The following is a 7,940-nucleotide window of genomic DNA, read 5'->3' on the forward strand; positions in this document are numbered from 1 at the left end:
GGTATGTTTCATGTTGTGAGGAGACTGAAGGCAATAGCTTGAAAATCGTTTACAATTCAACATTGAGCTGATATTTGTGAAGATGAAAACTTACTCCACAGTATTTTTACCTCGTGATTTGGATTCCATGGGGTAACAATCAGCTTCAAAAATCTCGTCATGACACTGTTTTCAAAGTCAAATAAGGAGCGTCAGTGAGAACACACCACCCCCAAGTGGCTCCCCTCCAGCTTCATAACCTCAATTTATTTTTGACATTGCACCATAAGACTGAAATGATTAATCTATAGTAGATTATCTCACAAATCTGCAACAGAAGAACAGAGGATATGATTTGCTCAGGATTTGGCACACTGGCAATGGCATGTCACAGCAAAGGGTTTAATGAATAACATACAACAGAAAAACAAAGTGGTGAGAGGCTGGGCTATTGCAGTGGGACTTTAGCACGGTGCAAGGGAACCCAACAACCCAACAGCTGCATTGACCCTGACCACTTGACTTCCCACCAATATTTGAGCAGATAATTTCCACTGGCTTTCCAAAAAGACTTCTCCAAGTGTAGATGTTCCTCACAGTCTGCCTTGAACTTGCACTTAATAAGTGCTAAGTACCTATAAAATAGAACGAGAGGTGTTTACCCCTACCTTTGTGGTTGTCCTGTGGGGTCACAGGATTTGTGTTATGGAACTGCAAAGTGTAGTTATTTGTGAAAAGTGTTGAATTTCCGGGGGAAACACAAGAAATTGGATGGCTATACCATGTACTTGAGCTATGGAGGGCTCACCTTCATCTCTGAGAGTAAAGGATATTAGTATGAAACCTCCTGCATAACTTACTGTACTAGGAAACATTTACCATGGATAAATTTCAACCTGTGGAATTCCATTAAAAAAGGTAAGCATATTTTTTTCTGGGACATGGCCACCCCTTGCACCAAAGTTAGAAGCCAAAAGCAATCATAAAAAGTCAGAGTAACATCCAAGTTCACAGGCACCATTTTCTGGTGACACTAAAAATGTATTTGCCAGTTAAAAAAAGTTATTGCCCTTTACTGTAATTTAAAAAATTGACTAGGAACACAAGAAACTTCAGATAAAATTCTCTCTCATCTGCCTGACCTTGGCCAAATGCTGAAGAGCAACCAACAATCTAAGAGCAGGACACTGAAAAATGGAGGGTAAAGCATCGTTGTACTGCTATTGCTATTCAATGACAATGGCATCTTCCTTCTGTAAAATCTCCAATTCTCTTTTTACAGTATTTCCATATTTACTAAGTAACCTGGGACAAATACGTTGCTCTAACCTTGATTTCTGCTATTTTCAGGGAGATTTAACTGTCAGTCTAGGCTGTCTTTTCTGGCATCAGAATTTGAGCAAAGTTCTCCATGTAGTAACAGGTTTTATTAGTCTGCAATGCCCCTTCCCTTGACCTGTTTGGACTTCTCTTTTGCTAGTGCTTTTGTCAATCCTTGGCTTTCTGTGTGGGGCCAGCTAAGGTCTCAGACTAGACACTGTGGCCAGAACCAAGGCTATTAATTTATTTGCCTGTACCATCAAGCAGCAATAGCCTTTAAATTGTTGGCTGAAGGCAAAAGGGCAAGTCAGTGCTATCTCTCATGGCACTACACAAGGATGGTGGCAGCAGGGCAGGTCTGAAAAGGCTGTGGGGCCAGAGAACTGCCCCATGAGCCAGAACTGTTGATAGACAGCTGTGACAGACAAGATCAAGACACCTCTATGCTGTAATCTCCAGCCCATCAAAAGGAGATGTTAATAGTTTCACAAAGCTGAGGTTTTGATCCAGAGGTGAGGTCTTCTTTGGTTCTGTTGGCGTGTCTGGGTGACAGCAACTTTTCCACTTTAGTCGAAGAAGGGGGAATCTTTAGGCTCAACAGATGAAGCTTGCCAGGGTAGTGCTGACACTCTGCAGCTTCTGCAGCAATGCACAACATAGCAGTGGACAGCACGGGAAAATAAAACAATATCGGAAAATAGGGATGCTGCTACCACAAATTCTGAGAAGCTTGAATTTAAATCCTTCCTCCTCCTTCTGTTGAGGCCATGCTCCTCTCTAGAGGCATCAGAAATTGGGTCTTTTCCTCATGCTCACCCAAGGTCCAGAAAAGGGTTTAATTTCTCTCTGCTGGGAAGTGAGTTATATAGTGGGAATTATGCAGGATTTTTGACCTGGTTAACAGCAAAGGCAGCATTAACAGCTAAAATTTAGAGAGCAAAACAGTACTTCAAGCTTTTGGGGCAAGTGGTTCAGCCTGATGCAAATTTCTTTCCAGGCCATTTTATGAGCAAAAATATTGTCTCCATCTGTACCTCTAGGCACTCCTGACCATAAGCTGAGATCTCACCTACAGACCAGGAATGATGGGGTGTCCAATGGCAGAGATTGCCCCAGAGCTTGAACTTTACACATATATGAAATAGATACAAAATATATAGGGTTTCACGTCTCCAATGGGAAGTATCAAGGCCCTTAGCAGACACGGAGGGCTGAAAGCATCTGCATTGAAACAGGAGTCAGGGCAGGTCTGGGTCAAGGGTCTGGCTCAGAAAGCAGAGAGCAGCAGGGTTTCATTCCTGGCTGTGCAAAGATCTGAAATAGCTCCCTGCCTCATGCCTTACTTCCCATCCATGGCATTCCAACCATGGAAAACCTGTTGTACTTATGAGATGCTAAAACTCCTCTCATGCTTTGGGGTTCTATGAATGCCATGAAAACCCATAGAAATGGACATGGAAAACCAGCATGCAGGTCCTGGTCCCAGCCAGCCTGAGGACCAGTGTCCTACTCTACCACAGTTGCTTCAAGCTCAGGAATGCAGGTGAGAGCCAGTGTGTCACCCTCTGCAGCTGATGGCCCCGAGTCCACAGAGTTCAGGGGTCTTGGCAGTATGGCGTAAAATGTAAACAAGAGGTCTTTTCTTGTTGTTGTTGTTTTTGTGAAAGCCAGTAATCATAGAACTGATGCAGTTGGATGCACCATAATTTACTACCATGAACTCCTCTTGTCTGTGTTTTTCTAAAGGCAACAACCATAGATGCTGAGATGGCTGCACTTTGGACAAAACAAATACTGTAACAGGATGTAGCTGTAACAAACTGTCAAACCTCATAAACAAACAGTCATCCATTTAATCACTAATTATTAATCCAATTCTGATCTTCAGTTACTCAAAATGAACTGTTTAAAAAAAGTGATACTTGTTAGTCTAAAGCAATTTAAAAACATGTGTCCAAAAGTAATGCATTGGTTTACTGTGGAACAATCCATCTGTTATTACAAGAAAATTAGGATGGAAAAAATAAACCTTATCCCATGAAATCAGCATATGAAAGAAGATTCCTTTTGAAACTGCCCCCACCTGAAATCCTAACCTGATTGCTGAAGGAGGCAGGCAAGCATTAATGAGCAGGACTGCAGCCTGCACCACATTCCTGCCCCTCTAAAGCAGCAGAATTACAAAATGGATGGGCATGAAAGAAATTACAGATTTGCTACAGATATCTGCTGCTTAGTGCCTAAAAATTTAGTTTATGGAGCCTCTCAATCTGTGTATGGAAATGAGTCAACAGCAGAAGCACTTCTGACCTCCTTGAAGATTTTCAGCATAATCTCAACTCTTCTTAAAACCTTCCCAAGCTAATAATATTGTATTCTTGGATTTTAGTTGGTTGTTTTAAAAGAAAAACTGTATATATTTCAAATTTGTCAAATGACTGGACAAAGCAGTGTTAAAAATTCAACTGCACTAATTACTAGCTGAGCAGCATAAAAACCTCTGAATAAATGTCAGTCTAGGAGATAAGCTCTTATCTTAATCTAATGACTCCACAGACTTAATTTGTCAGGCCAGCCTAGTTGATGAAAAACAGGTTTCTATTCTCCAGTGTTAGCAACCACATCTTTCCAAATCTTTGAAGTTGGATAGTAATACCATCAGAGTCATCCTAAAAAAATCTTGTGACCAAGCCAATTCCATTGCTATTGTCCTATTACACTAATTAAAGTTCTTTTACCCCCATTGGTGTGCAATAGGTGAAAATGAAGGCAATTTATTTTTAGATTTGTTATATTCTGGGATAATCATTCTTGCTTCCCACTGCCCACAACAATGTGTTAATATTTGCAGCTCTCTCTCAGTATCAGAAAGCCAGGCTTTTTAGCAAGGCTCCACAGACAGCACAGTGCTATCCCAGGACAATTCCTGCAGTGCAGACAAAGCATACAAGTATGTGTGTGTGGTTTATTTGTGTAGAGAAGAGTAATTTTGAGCTCAGGCAGTGAATTTGATCTTAAGAGATTATTTTAGGTTTATGAAGTTCTTCCCTAAAGGAGCATTTGACATATTTAGAACTAAATGCACCAATGTTCATAGTGTTTGGACGAAGTGGATTAACAAATAGAAACAATAAATTGGCTGCACCCAGTGTTTCTAGTCCCCCAGTCTTCAACTAACTCTTCTGATGGGAACCTGGTAGGCCTTTTGTGCACACTTCAGTCCCCAATTCAAAGGACACTATTTAAGCATTTAAGGTAGCCTTCATCCCAACTCCAAAACTCAGAGAGATATGCTTGGGTTTGAAGAGTTGGGAGATGAACTTTATTCTGATGATACCCAGGAAGATGACAAAATAACAAAAACCTGATGAAAATATTAATGCTAAGGTGCAATCTATTGAGGCAAATCCAAGACGCCAGTCCTGCTCTGGACTCTGTTGGCATTGACATTATTAACTTTATCAGCATTAGATACATTGAGATATTTACCTGCTCTGTTGTAGCCAGTTTTATAGCAGTGCAACTCCACTGACTTCAGCAGCATTTCACATCATACAACTAGGAAAAGGGAGTGGAGAATTAGCCACCTTTTTCTAGTATCACAGAATCCCTGATGCCCAGAGCTGGTTGGTCTGAATCCCATGTTACTTCCCAGACTGGCAGAAGTGCAGTGTCAGAGGTAGCCCTGTGTGGGTGCAGCACAGGTCATTCTGGGATTTGTTTTGGAATGCTTTAGAAGCATTTCACTGTTTGGCTGGGAACACCCTCTTGGATAACACAGATTTAATCAATTAGATCACAAATGTCCATTCTCCTGGGTGAGAACACTGCCTACTTGCAAATTTAGTCTAAATAGGACTGTAAGGGGACCACACAGGTCATGTGCTGGCATATCTACAAAAGTATTCAGGAGCTGGTCCACGTACATTTTCATTTCAAAGGCTCATGTGTGAGCACTGACAGCCTGTTTAGCATCTGAGTCGTCCTGGCTACGATGTGAGTTGGGTGCCAATACTGCAGCCTGTGAGCCCATGCGTGCAGGCCATGTTGTCATGTGAGCTTCTTCACCTGCAGCAGTGCAGATCCTCAGCAGGGAGGACATAGAGGCTGACAAGAAGGGTGGGAAGCTTCACAAGCTGCAAAAACCTTTAAATCAGAAACTATATTTACCCCAGCTAATTGGGTTCTGCATCTGATGTATACAATGGCATCTTCTAACCTGCTGGCTAACACATCACTGCTTATGGCATCTTCCTGTTAGTCGAGAGCCATAATACATCTTTCTTCCTGTTTTACCCACAGCCATGCAAAGGAGCAGAGTTTGCAGAGTAGTGCCAGGTGAAGTGTTCATGGTCCCTAATGTGACCCAGAACGACAGGGCTGCTGGATAAATTAGAGGCAGATTTTCACAGATATATGAGCTCCCTTGAATACAGATCAGTACCTATTTCAGATTTTTAAAGCTTCCAGGCTCCATGTTGTCATTGGGAGTTGAGAGCACAAGGGTTTTTGAAAACTTCAGAGTCTGAAACATATTTAAGCACTGCTGCCTATTGCTCCCTTGGATCAAGACAATTGAACTCTTTGAAAGCACTGGGCAGCAGTCAGTATCTATCTGATCTTCTGAACAAAAATAAACATTTGGTGCATGGTCTGCAAGCTTGAGGACTCATTTGACCAAAGCTGAATTTATATCCATTGATTTCATCATGGAAGTGATGGTTCACTTGGAACATGCCAAATTCATTTATGTTAGGATTATGGCCTGGAATAGCATTTTTTAGTAAGAAATAATGGCTCCTCATTTCTCCTTCTCTGAGTCACAGTTTAAATCTACAGGCCATTCCAAACACAGCTGAAAAAGAAAATGAACACATTGAAGTGAAATTTTCAAAGTGACATTTGAACCCCTTCTCTCTGATGAGATCCCACCTATTGATCCAGTCAAATGACTGTAGCCTCCTCAGGTCCATCCTGCAAAGTCTCCTTGACTGGCTTATTACCACAATTCTTCAGGTGCACTGTGACTGTCTTTCAGTAGAGGACAGGTGCCAGCTAATCAAGCTGATAAAATGAAAACTCCCATAGATTAAATCCTAGTCCTGGTGAAAGATATGGCAAAATTCCCATGGAAACCAGTGACTACTTCTATCTTAAGGTATTATCTCAAGTCTGAATTGCCACTGGAATACTGACTCCCTGATTTATGCAATGATTTTAACTTGGAACTAACAAATTTATTGCCCGTTCCTCAGCAGCTGGAGCAGTGAAGGGGCTGGCTCACATAGGAGCCATTCCCTAGGGGTGGTGTAGTGGGATCCAGCTGGCTTGGGTCAGGCTGCCCATGCTTCAGGAGACTTTGTGGTTTCATGACTCCCGTTGCTGCCTCTATACTCTCCAACACTTGCTCCTGTCATCCCATTACGAAAAAAGTTTACCTGCTCTGGCCTGCAAGGAGTCCTGCTATTTTTGGACTGCAGCCTATAAGAAGAACTTTGGATGCTAAGGAAAAGCTAATCATTCTGAAAGAACAAAACTGGGTCCTTTATGGAAAAATATTGTGACTCCCAATCAGAGGGCTGTGGATCCCGATCAATTTTCCTAGCAAAGAGGAATAACTCTAATCTAAACATAAAAAGGGGTCTGTCATGGTGAGATACAAAAATGTAGGGGTCGCTGCCAGGTTTGAGATTGGTCTTGATGAAGTATTAGTGCTGACAAGCCAATAATGAACTAAGGCCCATGGTGAGGCTGCAACAAGCTGGGGCCACTTGGCTTGACTAAATGAAGTCCAAATGTTGGCACCTCTGCTGGAGGCAGGACAAGCAGAGTCAGAAGAAGCAGGATTTCTTTCTTGATTTGCAATAAGAGTATCACAATTCACATACCTTTTCTGTGAGAGCAGGGCAGTGTGTGCCATGTTAATACTTTTGATGCAGCATCCCTAAAAGGAAGTGTTTGTCAATTTTGCTATAAGTGTTTGAGCACAACAGCCTTAATTCAATGTGTCAGATAAGAGAAAATTACATTGGCTTATATTTATGACTTATCACTTCTATCTCAGCATTAGAGATGTTTGGAGAGCAAACCAGCTCTTCAGTTTGTGTTTTGCTTTGCTTTTTTTTTATCCATCTAAGTCTTGCCAGGCAAATCCATAACACTTTTATACCATTGCCATATCTATTGCAGAATAGGTGGGAAGACATATCTGAAATGCACTGAGAGGGTATTTTAGATAAGTCACAGGTTACGTGACTTAAGGGAAGGGTAAAGAATTGAAGATAAGCAAGAAGTGAAGACATGCTCTTGACGGGTACCTGATGCACATGCTATTGCATAGGTCAAGGAGAGCCATACCCAAGGGAGCACTACTCATGCCTGGTATTTCTTGTAGCCCTTGGGCACAGTCAGGATTCTTGAGCTGAGATTGGAAAAAGGTTGGGCCTGAACTCCCGGGACTAACAGACCCATAGAAAAACAAAAAACCTTCTAATGAATAAAGAAAAGGCCAGAATTCAAGCTGTTTGTATCAAGGTAAAAGAGCCCAGATCATCTCAGGAATTTGGGTGCTTAAGTGTCTTTGTTTAGGATCCTGCTCCAAATGTCTTTGATGACCTGGGTTAGTATGGGTGGAGTGTTAT

At 41.8% G+C, this 7,940-nt stretch overlaps 1 protein-coding gene across 1 annotated transcript in view; it reads right to left on the reverse strand.

Annotated features, from left to right (window-relative positions):
* The window catches only part of LOC148222823 (uncharacterized), a 500,146-nt gene that overhangs the window by 17,233 nt on the left and 474,973 nt on the right, over window positions 1-7,940 (reverse strand). The window contains exons 17-18 of the mRNA XM_088169937.1: window positions 4,789-4,857; window positions 111-307 (exon numbers count right to left, since the gene is read on the reverse strand). The gene's annotated coding sequence lies outside the window, so the exon portion shown is untranslated. The remainder of the gene's footprint in view (window positions 1-110; window positions 308-4,788; window positions 4,858-7,940) is intronic.

The sequence above is a fragment of the Sturnus vulgaris genome, chromosome 9, assembly GCF_052056855.1.
Source record: "Sturnus vulgaris isolate bStuVul1 chromosome 9, bStuVul1.hap1, whole genome shotgun sequence".
In the NCBI taxonomy this organism is placed as follows: domain Eukaryota; kingdom Metazoa; phylum Chordata; class Aves; order Passeriformes; family Sturnidae; genus Sturnus; species Sturnus vulgaris.